Source organism: Phyllopteryx taeniolatus, chromosome 9 (assembly GCF_024500385.1).
Source record: "Phyllopteryx taeniolatus isolate TA_2022b chromosome 9, UOR_Ptae_1.2, whole genome shotgun sequence".
NCBI lineage: Eukaryota > Metazoa > Chordata > Actinopteri > Syngnathiformes > Syngnathidae > Phyllopteryx > Phyllopteryx taeniolatus.
The window spans coordinates 233,547-241,088 of NC_084510.1; the positions used below are offsets into that span (position 1 = coordinate 233,547).

The 7,542-nt window shown below is 42.2% G+C and overlaps 1 long non-coding RNA gene across 1 annotated transcript; it reads right to left on the minus strand.

Moving 5' to 3' along the window:
* Window positions 1–1,285: 1,285 nt before the first annotated feature.
* On the minus strand, window positions 1,286–6,858 carry LOC133483639 (uncharacterized). The gene is made up of 2 exons (XR_009790166.1): window positions 5,280–6,858; window positions 1,286–2,635 (listed from the first exon to the last, which is right to left on the minus strand). It is a non-coding gene; the product is annotated as an uncharacterized LOC133483639 (long non-coding RNA).
* Window positions 6,859–7,542: the final 684 nt, after the last annotated feature.

A 7,542-nucleotide genomic window follows, 5' to 3' on the forward strand; every position in this document is an offset into this window, starting at 1 on the left:
TCCCGCCGCACAAACACAGACAAGCACTATGCACTAGCTAAGCAGAAACACTCTGGTGCTGGGACAAAATGGCGGACAAGGCACGGGCGTCGTAAAGTCGAAATGTCGTAGGTCGAGTGCGTCGTAACTCGAGGACTTCCTGTAATCATAATTATATTAATATATATATATATATATATATATATATATATATATATATATATATATATGTGTGTGTGTGTGTGTGTGTGTGTGTGTGTGTGTGTGTGTGCAAATATCTATTAAGCGTTTTAAAGGGTACCCATTATATTTATTATATAACTGAATAATGCATATGTATTGGGTGTGTATATAGGTATGCACACAATATACTATAAGATTATATATTATTATATTACTATAAGAACAAAGCAAAGGGGAAGGGATGGCAAGATGAATGACAGGAGCCAAAAAAACAAGAGAGTGAGAAGGCGGAAGTTAAGGGTGAAATACCCAGGAGGTGTATCTAAGAGAGGGGATGGCGTTGTTGAGTTCCATTGTTCAATAGTCATCAATCATCCCCCCCAGCCACCCTGTGCCAGTCATGAGATTTGTGCCCAGTTTTATGGTGTCAGATGATATAAACCAGGTTTCCTGTATCTTGTGAAATCACTCTGGCTCAGCGGGTCAGCAGAGAGGAATGCAGAAGTGTATCAGTTCTTTGGGGGGGTTGCCTGGCAACCGGGCCATCGGGGGTCGTCACTACAGAAGTGAAGGCTAAGTTATCCGAACCATTATTGGGGTTAATAGATAAAATAATTACCAGTTAATATACTCAAATCCAAAGTTTGGTTTGAAGGGGTTTATGCTGAGAGCACTGCGAAAAGTCCCACTGAGCTCCTGAAGTTGGCAAACTAATTAATCTTTTTATTCCTATTGGGTTATGGCAATACTGCATAATTAATTAACTAATCAGAAGTCGTAATTTGGGAGAAGAAGAGTGTCTGGTAGAGATAAGGAACAAGTGTTTGTAACGTATATTGGTTTTGGATAAAAGCGTAATTAATTTGGAAAAGGAATACATCGGAAAGTAAACGCCTGCATTTACTTTCGGTGTAATTCGACGTACGTCGAAGGTTACAATCAAATTATCTTTGTCTTATATCGGGCACCACGTCTCTTTTTATATTTGTACATTTTGGGAAAAGTGACGAAAAAAACCTCTATCAATCTCATCTAGAAGGCTCCCTACATTATTAGAAATAAAAGTTCCCGATTTCAGCGGTCAACTGTTTTGGACTCAAACACACACAGTATGCACAGGAAGTGGAATTTTAGATAAAATTTAATGAAAACTACAGGGAAATTCGGGGACAAATATAAAGTGACTTTACTACAAAAATTACAGACAAACGTACGGAAAGATATAGGGTGAATGACTGAACTTGTAATGTGAGCATGAAATTAATTTAATCATAGTGAGGGAGAATAAAGTTGGGACTCGTGTGAGCTCGCAAACATAACCCTAAGTTACTATGCACCAATTTGTACTTTCAAATAATCACTGCAATGTTTTACTCACGATCGTAGATCTGGTCTTTTTCAGTTTTCTCAGAAGGAACGGAGGAAAGTTTAGTTGAAGAAGAAGATGCACAAAAAGTAAAAACAGAAGAGATGCAAAAATAAATTGTTTTTCACGTGGGGGGTGCGCTCATAACCTTTCCTGCCGTTTAGACTTGTTGCGGTCCATGCTCTTGTGCTAGGCTGCAGGCCTAACTCACAGTAACGCCAGGAGTGTCTCTCCTGAGGCCCGAGAACAAGTCAAGGCTGGGAAAACAGATAGAAGCCGCAGGGCAGGCTTCTTTAATCGGACAGCGCCACCGTCGTGGTCCGGGGTCGCTCGCGCTACATGGTGACACAACAAAGGAAAAAGGGGGGAAGGAATGGGGGAGGGTTTGACTAAAGCCAAGCTCCGTAACTGAAGATATGTTAGCCAGGAAGAGAAAGAGCAAGCAGAAAAAAAACAAGAATGGATGTCAAGGTTTTTGTGCCTCCAAAGGTGGAGGAAAAAGACCACACCCATCGTTTTCATGTTAAATTTTGTTCTATCTGCGTGAGTCACGCCCTAAGTATGGGTTGAGACTCAGCATATTAAAAAACAAAAACAAAATCGATTCCCAACTTTGAAACTGTCTCATTCAAAGATCAAACATATAAAATGATTGTTTAAACTTTAGTCTTGGCAGTTCAACTACTTATTGTTCAATACAACATAATTTCATAGTTTGGCTTCAATCAAGCGGAGCAGTTCTCAAAGTCTCGTAGCCAGACCAGTAAAACTGATACATTAATGACACAGATATCAAGGTATACATTTAGAATATACATGAAGGTTTGTTTTGTTTGTTACAAACGTGGGATTTCTTCATTTTATTGTCCACAGGCAGTGTCTCTAATCACCACTAGGGGGTGGTCATGTTCCATTCTTCAACAATAGCCCCAAACTGTCACATTTAAAAAGGGGGTTTCCCAAATTCTTGGTCATTCAGTCAGTTCTTGTTAAAAAGGTCGTTGTTGGAGAAGTCATTAAGAATGGCTGGAGGAGGACTCTTGATCAGTTTATGGCCCAGGTGATATAAAACAGGTTTCCTGTGTCTTGTGAAAACAGACTTGCTGGCTGAGGTCAGGAGGCAGGAATGCAAAGGTTATTAGCTATTAGGGTTGCCATTGACAACTGTGCTTCATAGACGTATTCGCTACATGTCGCTCCTTCGTTGGCTGGATCCAGCTCGATGAGGGTCTCGGCGACGTCGCCATAAGAGGAGGCACAGGTTGGCAGGTGAACACAACAATGCAGTTACCAGAGTACAACATTAGTGCATACCCCCCCCCCCCCCCCCTTACGGCTTTAGTGCATTTCAATGTCAGGGGTCTCCCCTATGTGTGCCTATATGTAAATCTATAGGTGTCTGTATAGGTGTATCTATGTTGTGAGATCAAGAGATTGCAAAGTTGAAAAGAAAGGAAAAAGCTAACCCTAATGTTAATGAAGAATATTTGTAGCGAAAAAAAGAAAAAGGAGGAGAAACAAAAAGGTATCAACAAATTTTCAGCCCAACTCATTCTTAGCAAAACAGAGGGAGTCTCTTAAAAAATTAAAAATTTAATTTAAAATATATTATTAGGTGTGAAACCTACTCAAATGGTAAACAAAAATAAGGTGTAAAAGGCAGGGGTTCTCGTATTGACAAAGGAGAGAAACCTTAGCCTAGGTATTTGAGGAAGCGAGGAGGTCTGAGAAACAGTTCGGGTAGGGAAGGACCTTCTCCATAGTTTGAGCTGGGTCATTTCCGGGTTCAGCCCTTCCATTCCTATGGAAGACCTTGGGGCGAGCATTGCTGTGCTGCTCTAAGAAGCCCTGCAGCTTCTGGGTCTTTTGGTAGAGCAGGTAGGCTATGTTGAAAATCATGAAGCGACCGAGGATGGTTAGGGCCACTAAGTTAAGGTCTGTAGCAGACAAGTAATATGCAAACAGGGGTTCTGGCCTACAAGCGTTGGTACTTATGATGCGTCAGGTGTTGTTTAGGTTGGTGATGTCAGTTGCCTGAGCTCCTTCAAATTTTATTTGTTCAAGCATTTCATGGCCAAATTCGAATTTGTGTTTGAATAACTTAGAAATCACAATTTGGCTGTCGTAACTGTCGGACGGCACGTAGTACCAGTTGACATCCTCAATATGCAAAGTGGCATCCTTGAGGGTGTCGCTGATTGGGCGAGCGACAAAGAAAGGCTATTTCTCGGAACTCAGGATTGACATGCAGAGCTCTCAAGGGAAAACCCGAGATGGGCCGGATTAGTGGGGCCTCTCAGGGCCGTAGACCGAATAATTATGATCAAGCCAAGGGGTCCCAAATGTGGGAGAATTCTATCATTGCTAAGTTGTCTCGAGAGGGAGCACTTTCGCGTAGCCTGTCGTTCATCAACATGTTAGCAATCTGTGTGTGAGCGTAAACCGTCAGGAGAAGAGACTACAGCGTGGTTATGGTCTGCCTATTTTGGTTTAGGGCTACAACTGTAAGCGTTGAGAACTAAAATGGCTACTCTTAGCTTGTTGCTTAGCGACCATGAATTGGTTACTTCGTTAGCCGTCCGTTGTCGGGCTCTCGGACTGGAATTCCCAAAGTTGTGTCTCGATAGTACTAACTCTACAAGCATCACCGGTGGGCCGCTGTGGATGCGTTTTATTTCGGTCGGTATGTTATCGGTTCACGGCGGAGCAGCGTGTCCTTTCGTCTGTGCTTTGGTCAGGCATCTGAGTTGGTGGACTTGGTGTAGTTCTTGATGTAGCTAGGACGATGTCACGGAGGTTGGACCTGCTTGAACTGCCCAGTCTCGCTGTGTTGACTATCCTTCGTTTTGTTTATGGTCAGTGGGCGTATGATTGTGTGACCCCACTTCGGTTACGCAGGGCCACGAACGGCTGTGAAGTGCGTTTCACGGAGGCACAATAACAAAAGCCCACGATAATGAAAATGAGCAGGCACAAAACCGAGGAGAAACCAAAGTTAAGCTTGCGCAGCGCACAGAGGAAGGAAAAATGGAAAGAGTGGCGGTCCAGAGGATCACCGGAGGTTTATTTGACACAATGGGTTTTTGCCTGTACCTTTTGGATTTGTCGCGTTCTGGTGAACAGGACCAGGAGTCCAATTTTACTGGCAAACTTTCGCAGTCTTGGCGTGAGTCATTAATGTGATAGCTCAAACCAAAAATAATGTGATCCGTTAGCTTTGTGTTGGTCCTTTTCTGCATAGCAAAGCCTTTAACGGCCAAATAGCGCTGGACAGTGTGCGGGGGCATGCTGCCACCCCCAAATGGTGTTTAACATTTGGGTGCAGGTTTTCAACAAAAAACATTTCAAAATGTATGTCTTCCATGTTCGGCTCGTTTAGAAACCCAAAATACGCTTTGCGCAAGCAACAGTAGTATGCCTGTGGCGTTTCGAGGCTCCCTTGTTTAACAGTACAGCCGGTTAACAGTAAGCCGGTTACAGCTTCCGGGTCGACAAATTCACAGAACAAAGCCTGGCAGAGGGCTTGATAGTCAGATAATACATGTGCTGGTTGTCACTCAATTAGGCTACTCACTTCTCGACTAGACGTGACTTTGATAAGTTAAAGTTTATTCTCAGGGATAGCGAATGGGAACTGTTTAAGGTAAAAGTCGATGTGTTTAAGGTATGCTGCCGTATCATGGGAGCCATCAGGTTTAGGTTTGAATCTCAGAATAATGCGCACAATTTTCTTTGTCTTTCAAGTTCATACCTGTACAGGGGCCAGGACAAAGGAGAGGTGCGCTGGAGTCCAAGAGGTCAGCTGCAACTGGCGCGCCTGTCTCTCGAGTTGGTGATGCCAAAATAAGGAGCAGTGGCAAGAACCCTTGAGTACTGTTGCCGGTTGGCAATTAGTAGGCGGGCCGCTTGTAGTTGCCGCCGGACAAGAACTAATTCGCTTTCTTGTTCTGGCTTTAGCTGTTGAAGGCGGCTCATGTTGGATTCTAGTGCTGTCAATTGTGACTTGAGTTCACATGAGTGCTCAATGCTTTAGGAGCGTTCATCTTTGAGCATTACAACAGTCTGTTTGAGTTGCCTAATGTCCTCAGTGGCGTTACGCAGAAACCACTCTGCGCGCTTGTTAGCCGCTTTGGTTTGACGTAAATTGAATTCTGAGGGGTGATCAGTCAACTCCGACAGATTGCTTTTGAGTTGTGAAATTTCAGATGCGGTGGTTTGCAACAATGTTTCCTGTGTGCGGTTAGTCTGTACGCACAAAGCAAGAACTTCTTTGCGCTTCTTGTTCTCACGGGCCAGTGCGACACTGTCGACGGAGAGCGTCACTTGGACAGTGATGGCATTGGAGGTGAGGTGTACACTGTGTGCTTTCGTATCCTCAAGCTGAGTTTCAACATCAACTAGGCGGGCTTGTGCAAGGTTCAAACGAGTGGACTCTGCTACCTGTGCCGTTAAGTTGATTTGTTTCTGTGTTCAGCTTCTAGCCTGAATCTCATTCGGATATCCTCCACATCACTCCATTTTAATTGTGACACTAAGTTCAAAACAACTCAAAAAAGCGTTTGAGCGAGATTCTTATCTTTTAGCGTATTGTGTTTGGCGTCGCTCATGAGTTGCGTTATGTTAGCATTGAGGACCTCAAGGCTAACGTCTTTGACGGATTCTGCATAAACCCGGACGAGGACTTTAGTTAGGTTGCTTACAAGCTGTGCTAACGTGCCGAGATTGTCATACTGAATTGGACTTTCTGGAAGTTCCGCCATAATTGCTTTGTGTGTGCAGTAGTTGTTAGTTGTACGCAACTGGATTGTTACTATTGTACGCTCATTTAGTCAAATTGAGGTCTGCTACGGTACATGTTAGAGTAACGTTAAGCAAATAACGCAGTTTGGGATTGAAGCACTCGACAAACGGGCTCATTAATTGCTAAACAATAAAACAGCGTTGGCAAACTATGCTTTCCGGGTTTATCACGTGACCATAAATGTGTTTGAGAATGTGCGGAGAAGCAGTGATCGAATAGAACAAAATTGTTGACGTCGTCAAGTTTTGCGCCCAAAATCTATTGATCAAATTAAAAATTGATGCATTGAGTTTTGGCAATTTAATCGTTGATTTAAAACAATTGTGAAGGGCACCTTGGTGGAGTAAATCGGATCAGCTTATTAAATCCATTTGAAACTTCGACAAACTCAACAAAGTAATTTATTTAGATTTGATAAATAAATTAAATTTAGTTATGATTAGGTAAACAAATCGCTTTGACTGTTTGTGATGACTATCGTTGAGCAAGTCAATTCAATTTGTGAAATCAAATTGGAACTTTAGCTAATTCAAAGACGTTTTATTTAACCGGTAAAGAAGTTAAATATACTTATAATTAGCCGTGTGAATTAATTAATTAATTGTTTGTATGATTTACAATGATGTTGACTTTGGCAAAAAGAGAAAAGCAAACAAAAACATTTTTTCCCCAAAAAAATCTTTTTTTGAAGAAAGTTAAAAATAAAAAAAAGTGAAATCAAATTTAAAAAAAATAAAAAGCGAAAGTGATTAATCATAAACAACCAATTAATTAATAAACTCTACTTGTGAGTGAATCTGTTACGTAATTGTGTTTAAAATAAAGTATTCGAATCGAAAATGTCATTAGGTATGTGTCGGAACCATAACTGACCAGAAGATGGTACCGGTTGTTTAAAAATATTACGTCCGTCACTGGTGTAGGTTTTGCAATTGTTCCGTTATAAATCTCAAATGGATGGAAAATCAAAAGGCACAAGATTCAAATGTAGCATAGCAAAGCATAGCGGTGGTGTTCAAGCAAACGAGTGAAAACGGAAAGCTGCTCAAGCTAATAAAAGCAATAGGTCATGGTCGCGAGTAGATGCAATAGCTTAGCAACTATGCTAGCGAGCCGGGCTCGCGGGTCGGTTGCTTGGTAACGCGTGACCTTAGGTTGGACCGCGACTCACAGCGGAGCGACCTTCGGAATCAACGCACACAGGAAGCTTAAA